We start from the raw sequence: 17,815 nt of genomic DNA on the forward strand, positions 1-17,815 counted from the left end.
TATATATATATATATATATATATATATATATGTATGTATGTAGCCATTTGACATAAGGGAGGGGATGGAGGAGGAACATACACCAGAAACAGATTTGATTAGACGCCACCAGGATTTGGAGGAGGGAGAGAGGTTTGAAAGTTTAGACTTGAGCTGAGAAAGATGTTGTTTTCTGGCTCTCCTGAGTGTAGATACACACTTGTTCCGAGCTTTACGGAAGGAACTGAGATTACCCTCAGTTGGGTTTGCTTTCCATGAGGCAAAGGCAAGTTTTTATTTTTTTATTTTTTTTTCTATACCTTGGTCGAGGCTCGTACGAGACCTAACACACAACTCACAGCAAGGATGCATGAGACAAGAGGGGCGGGAGTGGAAGGGACAAAACAGTGGGGAACAGACACATTAGGTGAACTGTGGAAGGGAGAGGGATGGGGATGGGACGGGGAACATGGCGAAGAGAAGATGGACATTTCAGGGACTTTCACGAAGGAAAGCAGGAGAAATGAAGGAAGTGGGCTTGGGTGGATTATCGGGGGTAGAAAAGATCGAGGATTTGGATGGGGGAAGATAAGAGGTGGTGTTGAACAGCTGTTTTGAAAGCCTGGAGGGAAGAATGGGAAAGAATAGAGTGAGGAAGTTTATTCCAAAGGCGGGAAAAAGAGGAATGAAAGAGTGAAGATGAGCAGCGATTCGTGATTTTGGTAGTTTTACCAGAAGGGGGTTGTTGGCGGACCTTGAGCGCCCTGTGGAAATGTGGTGGGGACAAATCGCAGAGAGAGCAGGGGGGGCAAGGCTGGAGAGGAGTCGGTAGAAGACAGAAAGACCACCGACCAACCTGCGGTGATTGAGTGAGAGGCCCAAAGACTCAGCTTCATTGCGGGAGATGCTGATGATCTTAAATGCCCTGGTTTCGACAGAGAAAGGTGGGAGGCAGGAGCACCAGCCCAGAGGGGAGAGCAGTACTCCATCAGGCTACGGACAAAAGCTTTGTAAGTGGTCAGGAGCTCAAGAGGGCCGAGGAAGGACTTAGCACGACGGAGGATTCCCAGTCGGCGACTGGCTTTTGAGGCGAGGTTGGAAATGTGACTTTCCCAGGAAAGGTCATGGCAGATAGTGAGACCTAGAAGCTTGAAAGAAAAGACTTCTTCCAGAGGATTGTTGAGAAAGTGGATGGGGGGGTTTTGTAAACGGTCCTTTCGAAGAGACATAGTGAGAGTGTGAGATTTGTCTGGATTGAAAGACATGTTCCACGTGTTGGACCAGTTTGTGATTTTATCCAGATCTGCAGTGAGCGAAGAAGCTGCTGCTTGCCGGTCTGAGGGATGACAGATGGTACGGCAGAGGGTGGAGTCGTCGGCAAAGAGAAATAGAGGATTTTCCAGAGAGTCCGAGAGATCATTGATGAAAACCAGAAAAAGAACAGGGCCCAGAACGCTACCTTGAGGAACTCCAGCCTGCACAGGAAGAGGGGATGAAAGAACTCCATTTAGGGCCACATGTTGACTGCGACAGGAGAGGAAGTCTGCGAGCCATGAGTGGAGATGGCCTTGAATACCATGGGAAGAGAGTTTGGTGAGTAGGGCAGGGTGCCAGATTGTGTCAAAAGCACGTGATATGTCCAGGGATACGGCTCGGATTTCCTGTCTGGCATTGAGGGCTTCCATCCATTGTTGGGAGAGCAGAAGCAGCATATCCAGGGTAGAGTGACCTGGTCTGAAACCAAATTGATGATTGGAAATCAAGCCATTGGAGAAGAGGAAGGATTTCATGTCTGAAGTGATGATGGATTCCATCACCTTGCTGATGATTGGGAGAAGGCTGATTGGTCTGTAGTTACAGGGATCTGTTTTTGCACCTTTTTTATGCAGGGCAGTGATGTTAGCAGATTTCTAAGCAGATGGCAGATGACCTTGGGCAAATGAGAGGGTGAATAGAACAGAGAGAGGGTGAGCAAGAGCAGAAGAGCAGGCTTTGAGGACACGTGGGCTGATGCCGTCTGGACCGGTTGCAGAATCTGACTCGAGGTTTGAAAGCAAGCTCTCCACCTTGTCAGGAGAAAAGGATACAGAGTCCAGGGACAGTTGGGTGCGACTGGGTAAAGTGGGTAGAGATAGTGATGGGTTTAGGACACAAGATTTAGCTGCAAACACCGAGTTTAGACATTCAGCTTTATCACGTGTGGAATCAGCAGTGCGGCCATTTGAGGTAAGGGAGGGGATGGAGGGGGAACATACACCAGAAACAGATTTGATTAAACGCCACCAGGATTTTGAGGAGGGAGAGAGGTTTGAGAGTTCAGACTTGAGATGAGAAAGATGTTGTTTTCTGGCTCTCCTGAGGGTAGATACACACTTGTTCCGAGCTTTGTGGAAAGAACTGAGATTGCCCTCAGTTGGGTTTGCTTTCCATGAGGCAAAGGCAAGTTGTTTCAGGACAACTGCCTCACCACATGCTTCAGTAAACCAAGGGCGGGAGGAAGGGTAAGACAACTGAACACGAGAGGGGATAAATCTGTGCATGAGGGAGAGCAAGTTTCTTTGAAAGAATTCCCAGGATGACTTGATGTTTGAGAAAGTAGTGATAGGAGACCAGTCTGTAAGTTTGATGGCTGCTCGGAGACCCTGCCAGTCGGCTTGAGTGAAATGCCAGACTCGACGGCGGTGAGGTGGTTCTCTGATAACAGCCAGAGAGATGTCCACTTTGACAAGGACGTGGTCAGAAGAACCAATTGGAGCGAAGGAAGAGCAGCAGATATTGTCAGGGAAATTATTGTGAGGAATAGAGTCTTTGATGAAGAGAGCAACACCTCCACCAGGACGAGGCTCAGGTCTGTCATACCGTAAGAGGGAGTAACCAGGGAGAGATACTTGGGAGTCAGACACGTCTTGGGAGAGGAAAGTTTCTGTTAGGCAGATAATGTCTGGTTTGTCAGTGGCAACCTGTATGGAAAGATCTGAAAGGTTTGAGCGAAGGCCCCGGATATTTGAGGACCACACTTTTAATGAAGAGGAAGGGGAGGAGGCTTTGGGTGCAGGAGGTGGAGGGGGAGGGGGAGGGTAGGACAAGGGACGAGGGGGGCAGGTAAGGAGGGTTGCTGAAGGAGTGTGGGGTATTGCAGAATAGCGAGGGGAGGGGGCTGAATGAGGAGGAGAAAAGGCTCTGTGGTGCTGGGGGAGAGGGGGGACAAGAGACAAGGAAGAAGGCAGTTGAGGATTTGAGGAGGTGGAGTGAAGAGATGGAGGTGAGAGGGCAGTGGAGGGAGGCAGGTTGGTGGATGAGAGGGGGGGCAACTTAGAGAAGGAAGAGTGAGGGGATGAAAGGTGGGAGAAAGGTGAGGGGGGAATTTTTGAGAGAGGTGAGAGGGAGGCTTGGAGGGAGAAGAGTGGGATGGTTGCTTTGAGAGTGAGAGTGAGGGGTGAGGGGGGTGAGTTGGCACTGAAGTTGGAAAAAAAGAATGGTTGATGGAAAGCGAACATCCATGGCAAACTGTGGTTTTTAAAAGTTTTAGGTCAGAGATACGATTTAACACAATTCTTGATGGATGCAATGAAGGCGAATTCAGAGAATGGAGAGAAGAACCGCTGATAGTTGGATTTTTTAGGCAAGGAATGAAGGAGAGGTCGAAATGAGAGCAGTCTGTTAAAATAGCAGAAGAGTAGTGCATTGTGAAGCAGTAGAGTACCACATGTGTGAGAGAGGAAGATGAAGCATTATAAGATCGTTTTTGTTGTTAAAAATAATGTATGAGAGAGTTCAACAGATTAGGTCATGGAAGTGTAAAAAAAAAAAAAAAAAAAAAAAAATCGAGGAAGAAGATGAGGTGGAAGTTAAGAGGAAGAAGAAGAAGCAGAATCGGGAGAAGGTGAGCGTGTTGTTGTTGTTGTAGGGTATTTTTTTTTTTTTGAGATAAGAAAGAGATTAGTTGGGAGAATGGGGGATGTTTGGAAAGTGGGGAGGATCAAAATTGAAGGTAATGGGGAGGATAGAAATTGAAGGTAATGGGGAGAAAAAAATAAACAAAAAAAAAAAAAAACGATCGAACACCAAGTGGAACCAGTAGGCCTCAAGCCTAGGCCTAGGCCTCAAGCACCAGGTAAGAAAGTCGACAAAAATACTCACAAAATAGCACGATTTTTGAAACAAAACCGAACTAGCAACACACAGTAACATGTAGGTGAGAAAATTAAACAGTTAAAACGGGACAAATAACAACCGGAAACGTAGCTTTGAGAACGTCAGCAGGGAGCCCCGAAGGAGACCTCTCGCTGCTCCAAAACCGGAACCGGAGCTCAAGTTGTTTTAGATCAACTGCCTCGCCACAAGCTTCAGTAAACCAAAGGCGGTAGGATGGGTAGGACAACTGAAGACGAGAGGGGATAAATCTGTGCGTGAGAGAGAGCAAGTTTCTTTGAAAGAATTCCCAGGATGAGTTGATGTTGGAGAAAGTAGCGATGGGAGACCAGTTTAGAAGTTTGATGGCTGCTTGGAGACCCTGCCAGTCAGCCTGAGTGAAATGCCAGACTCAACAGTGCTGAGGTGGTTCTCTAATAAATGCCAGAGAGATGTCCACTTTGACAAGCATGTGGTCAGAAGAACCGATTGAAGCAAAGGAAGAACAGCAGATATTTTCAGTGAAATTTGCCAAAATCAGATCCAGAAGAGATGGAGTACCATTGGTTGAGATCCCAGTTGGGAAGTTGACCAATTGAGTCAGTTCCAATGAGTCGCAGAAGTCTTTTGCTGAAGTGCCATGGCAGGTGAGAGAAGTACCGACACCCAGCCAACTGGCATGATGACAGTCGACGTCACCACATACGAGGAAGAGAGAGTTCGGTTGAGAGGATAGAAGTTGGTCCATGTTTTCGGATAGTCGAGCCAGCGGTATTCCTGGGGGTATGGGGGAATGAGGGCAGTGCATGGAGAGTGAAAACTCGAGTCTTTGATGAAGAGAGCAACTCCTCCACCAGGACGAGGCTCAGGTCTGTCATACTGGAAGAGATACTAGGGAGTCAGAGTCGTCTTGATGGAGGAAAGTTTGTTAGGCAGATTATGTCTGGTTTGTCAGTGGCAACCTGTATGAAAAGATGTCAGGTTTGAGCGAAGGCCCTGGATATTTGAGGTCCATACTGTTTATAAAGAGGGAGGGGAGGAGGCTTTGGGCGTAGGGGAGGGGATTAACCCACGTGCTTCTTCCCGTGTGCGCCATAATCGTCAAGAATCTCGGCTGTTTGCCTCTGAGTTAAAACCATTCAGCTGTCGCTCCAGGCTGGTGTTAACCGGGCTGGACACGAACATATATATATATATATATATATATATATATATATATAGATATATATACATACATATATATATACACACACACACACACACACACACACACACACACACACACACACACACACACACACACACACACACACACACACACGTCTAGTCTTATACTGTAAACTATATATTGTATTAAATGAATGACAAGGTATCGGAAACACAGTACAGTACAGTAAATAGCTTGTTAAAATCATGCAGAAAACATGAGCATTATGGAATATGCATCATGCCACAGGGCCCCAGCAAGCATATCTCGACAGACTTTGAGCAAATAGTGCATGGGAATCTTTTTAATGTGATGTTATTTGATAAAAAATTAATGTGCTTTTGATATGGATTTTACTGAAATAGAATGAATAAACATTATTCCAGGAAGACAAATCTTTTATTATAGCCCAGCAGCACACGCTCCCTGAGCTCTAAGATCCATGATACACGGAGCAGTGCATCCACAATAAAAACATAAAAGAAGCAATTTTTATTTTGATGAAAAAGTGTTTCTTGTTTGTGCCTTTGAGGCATGAAAGTGAGATGCACTGAATGAAATAACAATTACAGTGGGGCATTCAAGAAGTTTGACGAAGATACTCACAATAGTACAAGACATGCCACTTGATACTTTTTGATTTTTCATGTTGATATATGCGATCTGTATCAAATCGGTCATAAAATAGTTGTTTCCGAATAATTACAGATACAGCAGACCTCATATAATGCTGTGGATGCATTCCCGCGGAACGCCGTGTTATCTGAAAATGTGTTCGAGAGGCAATATTTAACATGTAAAAATGTGGGTTATGTTCCAAATGGGAAAGATTTCATCCTTTTAATGTTGTAAACTGACATAAAATCTTCAAAAAGCAGTAAACAATGCATAAGTAAAACATCAAACAAATAAAAACATTAAAATTAATTACTTTTTTAGAAGTGTTACCATGATTGTGGTTGGATACAGTACATATTGCTTATGGCAGGCTTATTCAGGTGTGCTGGGCTGTCCCATTGAGGTTAAAGTCTCAGAAGATGAAATGGAGGCTGATTCGCTTGGGATTTTTTTTTTTTTTTGAAGAACTTCATAATGGAGACTTGAGTGCCTGCCTTCAAGTTCTGTTCGTTGACCTCCTTGATTCTCCATCTTCATCCACACTTTGGAACTTCTCATGCAGTCAGCATCATGTTCATCAAAGATGGCCATGGCTTCATTGACCAATTTGAAACCTTCAGCTATGACCTTCGGCATGAGGGTTTTAACAGGCACAACCTCCTCAGGACTTGATTCTGGTTAAACTCTGATGTGCTCCTACTCCAGAACCATAAGATCTTAATTGACCAGCTCCTCCCTGTGTGAGAGAAGCAAATCTTCAACATCATCTTCATCGACCTCCTCAAATCCCACTTGCAGGCCCATGACCACAACATGTTGCCTTGCTTCGCCAACTTCAGCCACCATGCGTGAAACCTCTGAACTCAATCACTGCCTCAGGCCAGAGTTGATGGAGATGAAGATGATGGCAATGAAAGTGCAGCTCGACATGTTTCCAATAAAGTCCAGTTTCATGGAGGCTAAACACCTGGCTTGGTGTGTGGCCTCCATCCACAATTACTGATTTGAAGACAGCTGGAAATTATGCAGCAACATGATCTGCAGCAGCAGCTTCCTCAGTTAATTTGAGATTGTGGAATGCATGGCAACTCTTGAAGCGCTCGAACCACCCATGACTGGCAGAAAATGTTACTGGATCATTGGTATCTTCGGTTAGATCACCATACAAGCTCCTCACCTTCTCTTGAATGACCATTCGAAACAAGGGCATGTTCTGTTGGTTCTGATGCTCTATCCACATGGTCAGCATCTTCGCCATTTTCTCACTGGCATCAAGCAGAGATCTTGCAGTTCTGGTAACACTGAGATTAGTTATTGTCTGAACGCTCTACCGGATCTTATCATGATTGTCACGAATGGTTCTCACAATAGAATCAAGATGTCCCATCTATCTTTGAATATCAATGCTGTGCTCACCTCTATTAAACCGATCTAAAACTTTGAATTTCACCTCCAATGAATGAGACTTTGTTGACTTCTTCATTTGATCATTATTTCCAATACCACTTGTTAATGCTTTGCAGCCATAGTTTCGGCCGCTGTGAATGAACGACTTGCACCGGGTGATGCAGCACGAATGACTCACCCCGGGTGACGGAGGATGACGACTCACACCGGGTGAGGGAGCACAAATGACTCGCATGAGGTGAGGGAGCACGAATGACTCACACTGGGTGATGGAACACGAATGACTCACACCGGTGATGGGGCATGAATGACTCGCACCGGGTGATGGGGCACGAACGACTCACACCGGGTGACGTTGCACAAACGACTCACACCGGGTGACGTTGCACGAATGACTCACACCGGGTGAGGGAGCACGAACGACTCACACTGGGTGATGGAGCACGAATGACTCACACCGGGTGATGGGGCACGAATGACTCGCACCGGGTGATGGAGCATGAACGAATCGCACCGGGTGAGGGAGCACGAATGACTCGCACCGGGTGACGCAGCATGAACGACTCACAATGGGTGATGGAGTACGAACATCTCGCACCGGGTGACAGAGCACGAATGACTCACACCGGTGATGGAGCATGAACGACTCGCACCGGGTGAGGGAGCACGAATGACTCGCACCGGGTGACGAAGTGCGAAAAAAGCGTCTGCTGTGAGTGACTCGCTCAGAATGACATAGCATGGTTGTTGTTGTTGTTTGTTTTTGAATTAAATCCGCACTGGAGAGAAAATAGTTTATCAGAAGGGTCACCCGAACTTGGACATTGAAGAATTAAAATACATAGGCATGTCTTGGAATATTGTGAGTTTCTCATTTGTAGAAAATTTTGAATATTTCCCTCATATTACAAAATACAGTAAAATCTGCATAATATGACAATTGGTGTTGTCATATCCAGCAGTATATTCACACCAACTACTGGACAAATTGACCGAACTGGCTTTTTATTCCCTTGCACTGTGTTTAATTAATTGTGGTTTGGTGAGCACGTGGGAACCGAAAGAAATGCACAAGATCCTTAGTTCTGATTTTAATGGGGTTCATTCACCACCAAAGGTATCAGGCCAAAGTATAACACGACGGTGGGTTACGATTGTGGGGGTGGGTGTGGGGGGAACACGGATTCACAATAAATAATTATTGACAAGAGAAACTGGAACGGCCACTTGATAGAGCGCATACCTCCGCCAGGTTGATTCGTTTACGTTTTGTGTCACACTGATAGGCTGGATCTGGATTCGGACCTGAACTGAAATTTAACCGGCTTATTCTTGTCACGTAACCAACTCATCCACCACGTTTTGGCTGAATCCATCCACAACTTTTTGGGATATCCTGTTCAGAGGTAGACAGACAAGCATGAAAACATTACTTCCGTCTACCTTTGGTGGCGGAGGTAATAACAAAATCTAAGGTGCCTCACACCAGATTCAAACTCGGATGGGGAGGGGAACGAAAAACAGGTGAGGCCTTATCTCTTGTGCAGGCACAGACGTAGCTGGCGATGAAGCAGCCATGACCTAAGTGAGCAAGTGACAAAGCAAGAATGAACAGGTGACGAAGCAGGAACACGATCAGTAGATGAGGAAGGAATATGAACAGGCGAGCCAAACACAAACAGGCCACTTCTCCTCAGGCGAAGAAAACTCCAACTCTCCGTGCTGAACAAACTCTGCCCTCTCGCGACACGACAAAATTCCTCCCCTCTGGAAGCGAAAAAAACTCCTCCCCTCTCTCTCCTCGAAGACACCCATCCTCAAACTCCTCTTTCTCTCTCTGGACGACACTCCTGTCAAAACCCCTCCTCTCTTTTCCAAGGCCACACCAGTGCCTTACACAGTAATTACAGAAGGTTTCATATGCACGTTATTTCACGTAGAGGACAACGCATAACCCTTCATATTATTCACATTGAAAATGGGGCAATTCTTGAGCTAACATTTCCCTACTTAATACATCAAATTGGTGGAGGATGCCCAGTTGGCAACTGGCTTTGGAGGTCAACTTTCAAACATGGTTTGCCCAAAAAAGAGCATGGCTGATAGACCCAAAAGTTTTCGTGACTGAACTTCCTCAAGTGGATTGTTAAGAAAGTAGATGGGAGGGTTTTAAAGACAGTCCTTTCAGGGAGAGAGAATGAGAGTGTGAGATGTTTGGATTGAAAGACATGTTTTTGTATACCTTGTCGAGGCTCGTATGAGAGCGAACACATGACACATAGCAAGGGGGGCATGAGACAAGAGGGGCGGGAGTGGGAAGGACAAAACAGTGGGAAACAGAGACATTAGGAGTTCTGTGGAAGGGAGAGGGATGGGGCAGGGAACATGGGGACATTACAAGATGGACACTACAGGGACTTTCAGGAAGGAAAGCATGGAATTTGAAGAAGGTGGGTTTGGGGTGGATTAATGGGGGTAGAAAAGATTGAGGGTTTCAATGGGGGATGATAAGAGGTGGTGGTGAACAGCTGTTTTGAAAGCCTGGAGGGAAGAATGAGATTCAACAGAGTGAGGGAGTTTACTCCAAAGGCGGGACAAAAGAGGAATGAAAGAGTGAATGTGGCAGTGATTCATGATTTTTGGTAGTTTTAACAGAAGGGGGTTGTTGGCGGACCTTGAGTGCCCTGCGGAAATATGGTGGGGACAAATCACAGAAACAGCAGAGGGGGTGAGACCAGAGAGGAGACGGTAGAAGACAGAAAGACCACCAACCTGCCTGCAGTGAGAGAGTGAGAGGCCCAAGACTCAGCCTCATCGTGGGAGATGCCAATTATCCGAAATCCCTTGGTTTCCACAGCGTGAAGCCAAGAAAGGTGGGAGGCAAGAGCACCAGCCCAGAAGGGAGAGCAGTACTCCATCAGGCTGCGGACGAAAGCTTTGTATGTGGTCAGGAGCTCAGGTGGGCCGAGGAAGGAATTTGCACGACGGAGGATTTCCAGTCGGCAACTAGCTTAGAAAGCCAGGTTGGAAATGTGGCTTTCCCAGAAAGAATGTCGCAAATAGTGAGACCCAGAAGCTTGAAAGAAAGGACTTCTTCCAGAGGATTGTTGAGAAAGTGGATGGGGGTGGTGGGGGGATTCCAAACGGTCCTTTTGGAGAGACAGTGAGAGTGTGAGATTTATCAGGATTGAAGACACGTTCCACGTGTTGGACCAGTTTGTGATTTTATCCAGATCTGCAGTGAGCGAAGAAGCTGCTGCTTGCCGGTCTGAGGGATGACAGATGCTACGACAGAGGGTGGAGTCATCAGCAAAGAGATAAAGAGGATTTTCCAGAGAGTCAGAGAGATCATTGATGAAAACCAGAAAAAGAACAGGGCACAGAACGCTGCCTTGAGGAACTCCAGCCTGGACAGGAAGAGGGGATGAAAGAACTCCATTTAGGGCCACACGGTGACTGCAACAGGAGAGGAAGTCTGCGAGCCATGAGTGGAGATGGCCTTGGATACCATAGGAAGAGAGTTTGGTGAGCAGGGCAGGGTGCCAGACCATGTCAAAAGCATGCAATATGTCTTGAGATACGGCTCGGATTTCCTGTCTGGCATTGAGCACTTCCATCCATTGATCGCAGAGCAGAAACAGCATATCCAGGGTAGAGTGACCTGGTCTGAAACCAAGTTGATGATCGGAAATCAAGCCATTGGAGAAGAGGAAGGATTTGATGTCTGAAGCGATGATTGATTCCATAACCTTGCTGATGATTGGGAGAAGGCTGATTGGTCTCTAGTTGCAGGGATCTGTTTTTGCACCTTTTTGTGCAGGGCAGTAATGTTTGCTGATTTCAAAGCAGATGGCGGATGACCTTGAGCAAATGAGAGGGTGAATACAACAGAGAAAGGGTGAGCAAGAACAGAAGAGCAGGTTTTTAGGACACGTGGACTGATGCCATCTGGACCGGTTGCAGAATCTGAGTCGAAGTTTGACAGCAAGCTCTCCACCTTGTCAGAAGAAAGGGACACAGAGTCCAGAGACAGTTGGGTGCGACTGGGTAAGATGGGTACAGAAAGCGATGGGTTTTGGACACAAGATTTCGATGCAAACACCGAGTTTAGGCATTCAGCCTTTTCACGTGCATTATCACCAGTGCGGCCATTTGAGGTAAGGGAGGGGATGGAGGGGGAAAATACTTACACCAGAAACAAGATTTGATTCGATGCCACCAGGATTTGGAGGAGGGAAAGAGATTTGAAAGTTCAGACTTGAGCTTGGAAAGATGTTGTTTTTGGCTCTCCTGAGGGGAGATACACACTTGTTCCAAGCTTTACAGAAGGAACTGATATTACCCTCAGTTGGCTTTGCTTTGCATGAGGCAAAGGCAAGTTGTTTCAGGACAACTGTCTCACCACAAGCTTCAGTGAACCATGGGTGGGAGGAAGGGTAGGACAACTGAAGATGAGGGGGGTTAAATCTGGCATGATGGAGAGCAAGTTTCTTTGAAATAATTCCCAGGATGAGTTGATGTTGGAGAAAGTAGCGATGGGAGACCAGTTTAGAAGTTTGATGGCTGCTTAGAGACCCTGCCAGTCGGCTTGAGTGAAATGCCAGACTCGACGGCACTGAGGTGGTTCTCTGATAACAGCCAGAGAGATGTTCACTTTGACAAGCACATGGTCAGAAGAATCGATTGGAGCGGAGAAAAGAACAGCAGATATTTTCAGTGAAATTTGTCAAAATCAGATCCAGAAAAGATAGAGTAGCATTGGTTGAGATCCGGTTTGGGAAGTTGACCAATTCAGTCAGTCCCAATGAGTCGCAGAAAGCTTTTGTGAAAGTGCCATGACAGGTGAGAGAGGTACCCACACCGAGCGAACTGGCATGATGACAACTGAAGTCACCACATAAGAGGAAGAGAGAGTTTGGATGAGAAGATAGAAGTTGGTCCATGTTTTTGGATAGTGAGGTGTAAATGGAGTCATCACTGTTTGGTGGACAGTACAGTAAACATGAGATGGGAGTGGAGGGGAAGCCGCAGCCAGAGGTATTCCTGGGGGTGTGGGGGAGTGAGGGCAGTGCATGGAGAGTGAGGAATAGAGTCTTTGATGAAGAGAGCAACTCCTCCACCAGGACGAGGCTCAGGTCTGTCATACCGGAGGAGGGAGTAACCAGGGAGAGATACTTGGGAGTCAGAGATGTCTTGAGGGAGGAAAGTTTCTGTCAGGCAGATTGTGTCTGGTTTGTCAGTGGCAACCTTTATGGAAAGATCTGTTAGGTTTGAGTGAAGGCCCTGGATGTTTGAGGTCCACACTGTTAATGAAGAGGGAAGGGAGGAGGCTTTGGCTGCAGGGGATGGGAGTGGTGGGGGAGGGTCGGACAACGGAGGAGGGGGGGAAGTAAGGAGAGTTGTTGAAAAAGTGTGTGGGATTGCAGAATAGCTAGGGGAGGGGGCCAGATGAGGAGGAGGAGAAAAGGCTCTGCGGTGTTGGGGGAGAGGGGGGCAAGAGAGGGGGCAAGAAAGCAGTTGTTGATTTGAGGAGGTAGATTGATGAGATGGAGGTGAGAGAGCAGGGGAAGGAGTTAGCTTTGTGGACATGAGGAGGGGCAACTTTAAGAAGGGTGAGTGAGGGGGGTGAATGGTGGGAGAAGGGTGAGTGGGGAGAGTTGAGGGAGAAAGGTGAGGGGGAAGTTTTTGAGAAAGGTGAGAGGGAGGCTTGGAGGGAGAAGAGTGGGATGGTTGCTTTGAGAGGGAGGAGTGAGGTGTGCGTTGGCACTGAAGTTGGGAAAAAGAAGAATGGTTGATGGAAAGCGAACATTCATTGCAAACTGGGTTTTTTTTCATTTTTAGGTCAGAGATACGATGAGACATTTCTTGATGGATGCAATAAAGGCAAATTAAGAGAATGGAGAGAAGAAACATTGCAACAGTTAGATTTTTTGGACAAGGTGTGAATGAAAGGTCAAATTGAGAGCAGTCTGTTGAAATGGAAGAAGAGTAGTGAATTATGATACAGTAATGAGTCCCACACATGTGAAAGAGGAAGATGCAGCATTTTCAGAGATCGTTTTTATTATTACTATTATTATTATTGTTTAAGAGAGTTTTCATCAGATTAGGTTATGGAAATGTAGAAAAAAATCTTGAGGTGAATTTGGATCGGTAAACGCAGAGGGTGGAAACATAACGTGGTTCCGGGAGAAGCACGTGTCTCTGGAAAGTATGCTGTCAAAAGTGAATTTATTTATTTTAAATAAGGATTGTGTAACATTCGGAAAAGGGAAGGTTGAAGTAAAATCGTGGAGGTGTATGGTGAATTTGGATCGGTAAACGCAGAGTGAAGCTGCTGGGTCGATGAAAAGTATCAGGAAGAGGGTGGAGAAAGAGACGTGGTTACAGGTGTATCGATAGAAAGAATACAAGGAAGATTATTATTTCTTGATGTATTTTTGAAGAATAGGTAAGATTCGGAATGGAAGGTTGTGGGAAGGAATCGTGAAGGTAATGGCGAGAGTGGGTCAGCTCAAATAGAATAAAGATGGTGTGCCGACAGAGGGAGGAAGAAGATGAAGACGAAGACGAAGGAGAAGAAGAGAAGAAGGATTGGGTCTCAGGGGTATGCAGGGAGAAAGGTTTTTTTAATTTAAGACAAGAAATAGAGTGTTTAGTTGGGAGGGATGGGGGGGGTGGGCGTTGGGAAAGTGGGGAAAATAGGAATTGAAGGTAATAGGGAGAGAATACAAATAAAAATGATTGGATACCAAGAGGGGAAGGATGGGTAGGCCTCAAAGGACCCAGTAAGACAAGGTCGACGAAAACTCACAAAATAGCACAATTTTTTGAAATAAAACCAAACTCGGAACACACAGTAATATGTAGGTGAGAAAATAAAGAGTTAAAACGGGAAATAAAACCGAACTAGGAACACAGTAACATGTCGGTGAGAAAATAAACAGTTAAAACTGGACAGATAACAACCGGAAACTTAACTTTGAGAAACGTCAGCAGAGAGCCCCGAGAGAACCTGCCGACGCTCCAAACCCAGAACCAGAAGTCGTGACTTGACTTGACAAGGTGCCACCAGGTTTTAGAGGAGGGAGACAAGTTTGAAATTTCAATCTTGAGTTTGGATAGCTGTTTCTTTCTGGCTCTCCTGAGAGTGGATGACCCTTGCTACGGACTATTTGGAAAGCACTGAGATTGCCATCGGTTGGATTTGCCTTCCAGGAAGAGAAGGAAAGTTGTTTAAGAAAAAACATTAATAAAGAAAATTCCCCACATAGACCAGCCCACTGGCCCTTGGAGTGGACCACTGGAGATTTGCCAGATGATGAGTCTGGGTGTGAAAGGAGCAAAACCCCATCTGCTCACAAATGCAATGCATATTTATCACATAACTTCTAAAAAGAATACTAAAGAAATAACTAATATTTTTGTGTTTCTGCTTCCATTCTCCAGGATGGGGGGTGCATGATGTCCTCCCTCGAGTCACAACCATCGCAATATGTATTTTTGAAAATATTTTCACAGAACATCCCAATATGTCTTTTAAACGGAATTTTGTTAGCCTTCTACGGAATACCCATGCAGCTTTTGCAGTCCTGGAAACTGACAAGACAAAATGTGTCATTTGCCATGAAGACAACAATGAAAAATTTCTTTGCCTCGCTCATTCGAAAAATATATTGCAATGTTGGGGCAGGTTACATCAGTGTAGCAGAGGATGTTAATGCTTTTGGCAATGCTGGCAGCTTCCCTAAAATACTTGACATTTCACAGATAACTGACAGTGATGGTGTTGGAGCAACATTGCAATGGCATTCAGCAAAATTCCACAAAACCTGCAGGCTTCTCTACAGCAAAAAAAAAGTCCAGAGATTTTGAGCACAGTGTGTACCGAAAAGCAACAACATGGGGAACGACTCCACCGACCGATAAGCAACTTCTACAGTTTCTAAAACTACAGATGCATGGACAGACTTGTACAACACTCAACAAGGCCAAAGGACCAGATTTTAGCAAATTTTCCCGAACTGCAAGCCTTTAAAGAAGGACGTGATTTTCTTTTGATGGCCAATGAGGACGGTGGTATTGCTGTGGCGAAAGCACACAAGAACGATGCGGATGATGATGCCTTTACGCGAGCTCAAGCAGCACAAATTGGAGACAAAGAAATTATGAATACAACAACCCAGTTCAATGGTACCTTTCCTGTAAGGCGTAAGCTATCAAGTTGGAGGTGTTCCTCTGTCCTTGCTCACTATTTTGGCAATGCTGTGTTATAGTGCTAACATCACAGAACAATCATTTATAACACAGACCAAAGCCCTGTTCAGCACCTGTCAGCTTCTAGTTTTTAACAGTTTCACTTGCAGTGCAAAACAAATGTGACCAAAGAGAATTCTGTTGCTATACCATTTATGATTTCAGAAAATGGAGTAATATGGTGACTAACAAAGGTGATAGATAGCAACAACCCACAGACAATGAAGACTACAAAGGAAACTGAATCCAATCATCCCAAATGTGTAAAATTATTTGAAGAATAAACAAAAACAACGTATGCAGTGTGATCAAGAAGGTGTTATATTTCTATTTGAGGGATGTGGGCTGTATTCCCTTTTATGGGCACCATTTTAATGCTATCCCAAATTGCCCTGAGGGCAGTAATGGTCAAACACAATGTGTATATTGGCAGAACATGTGGAGAAGTAGACTGGCAGATTACCCACTTACTGAGGTTATGAAGGAACCAGTTGGGTTTTTTCATTAATAATCCAATCATAACACAATGCTAATTCTGCAGACTAATTATGCTTGTTCAAGGTCCTGTGCCTCAAGCCATTACCACTGTTATTATTGTACCCCTCGTCAAAAGTAAGGCTGGTGATCCCTCCAGTCAGCTCCACATAATACACATAATATAATATAGTACACATAATATAATAAATATCAAGCCTGGTGTTGGCTTCGCAGCTGGGGTGACTGGCTGGGGGTCCGAGGGTCCTCAGTTTGATCCCTGTTAGCTGCTAAATTAACACCAGGTGGGGTTGACTCAGCCTGTCATCCTTCTGTGGTCAGCAAAATGAGTCCCAGTGTACTAGTCGAGGGGCACAGCATCAGCAGCACAGCTGTGCGTCCAATAAATTATAGCTACCTGGCAGCCAAGCTGCCAAACACAAGAACAGAACAGGACCAGGTGTACCAATGCAAGTACAGTTTTTGTGACAACAAGTTTGGTTTTCGAAAGGGTCACTCGACTGATTTCACTTTGTTTGTAGTTAAACAAGTTGATGATTTTTGCGTTACACAGTGAAGTCCTGTATGTGTTTGTTTTTTGGATGCACAGAAGGCTTTTGACAGAGTTAATCACTGAACACTGCTCAAAAAGTTGTTGGAGCATGATCTATGTGCCTTGTACGTCTTTTGCAAAACTGGTTTAGAAAACAAATGTCTATGGTTCAGTGGGAGAATATGTTCTTTGATGGCTTCTGGGTGTCTAATGGTGTCAGACAGGGTGGTGTTATGTCCCCCTTTCTGTTTAATGTGTCCGCAGATGATCTGCCCAAAAAGTTTGAATAGTGCAAAGGTTGGTTGTAAAGTGCCAGGGTTGCTGTCAATAACATTTGTTATGCTGATGATATGAGCTCCTTCTATGTTTGTCTTTCAGATGTTATTGGAGATTTGTGAACAGAAAGCTGCTGAACTTGATATTGTGTATAGCGCCGCTAATTGATAGGTGGAATATATACCTCGGTCATATAATCAGTAATGACATGCATGATGATCATAACCTTAAGCGACAATATCGCTCCCTCTGTGTGCGAGAAAATATGCTGCTTCGTAGGTTTTTCATCTTTTCCGATGAAATTGTGTCATTTGTTTAAATCCTACTGTTGCAACCTGTATTGTTCAACTGTGTGGAGCAATTTTGTTCAGTCATCCATGCGTAAAATCACTATCTGCTATAACAATGCCTTTCGATGGTTGGTGGGCCTTACTATCCGGCATAGCGCTTCTCAAACTTCTGTAAATCATAAGGTGATGTCTCGTCAAGAATTGCTCATGAAGTCAGTGTGTAGTTTTTAGAAACCGTGTTATTGTTCTTGACAACATGCTCATGAAATCATTCATTGTTGTTGGCCTTTGTGCTTCATTACTTTTTGCAGAGGTGGAATAATTTTCTTAATGTGTGATACTAATACTGTCCAGTGGTTAATGATGTTTGCACTTTGTGTCTGAAATAAAGGATAATTAGTATTATCATCATTATTTTTATTATTATACCCATTGACAATATACAGCCCAGATCCATCCTCACTTGGGCCAACAACATAACCATTGACAATACCAAAAGGGTACTCGGTGGAGCGCATACCTCTGCCACGCAATGCCTGATCCACGAGAACATATCGGGCCCAATAGGTTTTTGAAATATCATGCTACAGTACTATATCGTTTTTGGCCCTCTCTCTCTCAATG

The 17,815-nt window shown here is 45.1% G+C and overlaps 1 long non-coding RNA gene across 1 annotated transcript in view; it reads left to right on the forward strand.

Annotated features, from left to right (window-relative positions):
• LOC147028070 (uncharacterized) overlaps window positions 1-17,464 on the forward strand; it is a 30,999-nt gene extending 13,535 nt beyond the window's left edge. Inside the window, exons 4-5 of the long non-coding RNA XR_015056910.1 lie at window positions 7,459-7,580; window positions 17,004-17,464. This is a non-coding gene — a long non-coding RNA (uncharacterized LOC147028070). The remainder of the gene's footprint in view (window positions 1-7,458; window positions 7,581-17,003) is intronic.
• The last annotated feature ends 351 nt before the right edge of the window (window positions 17,465-17,815 follow it).

Source organism: Eptatretus burgeri, chromosome 4, assembly GCF_056783735.1.
Source record: "Eptatretus burgeri isolate ZD-2024b chromosome 4, Ebu_testis_v1, whole genome shotgun sequence".
NCBI classification, from domain to species: Eukaryota; Metazoa; Chordata; class Myxini; order Myxiniformes; family Myxinidae; genus Eptatretus; species Eptatretus burgeri.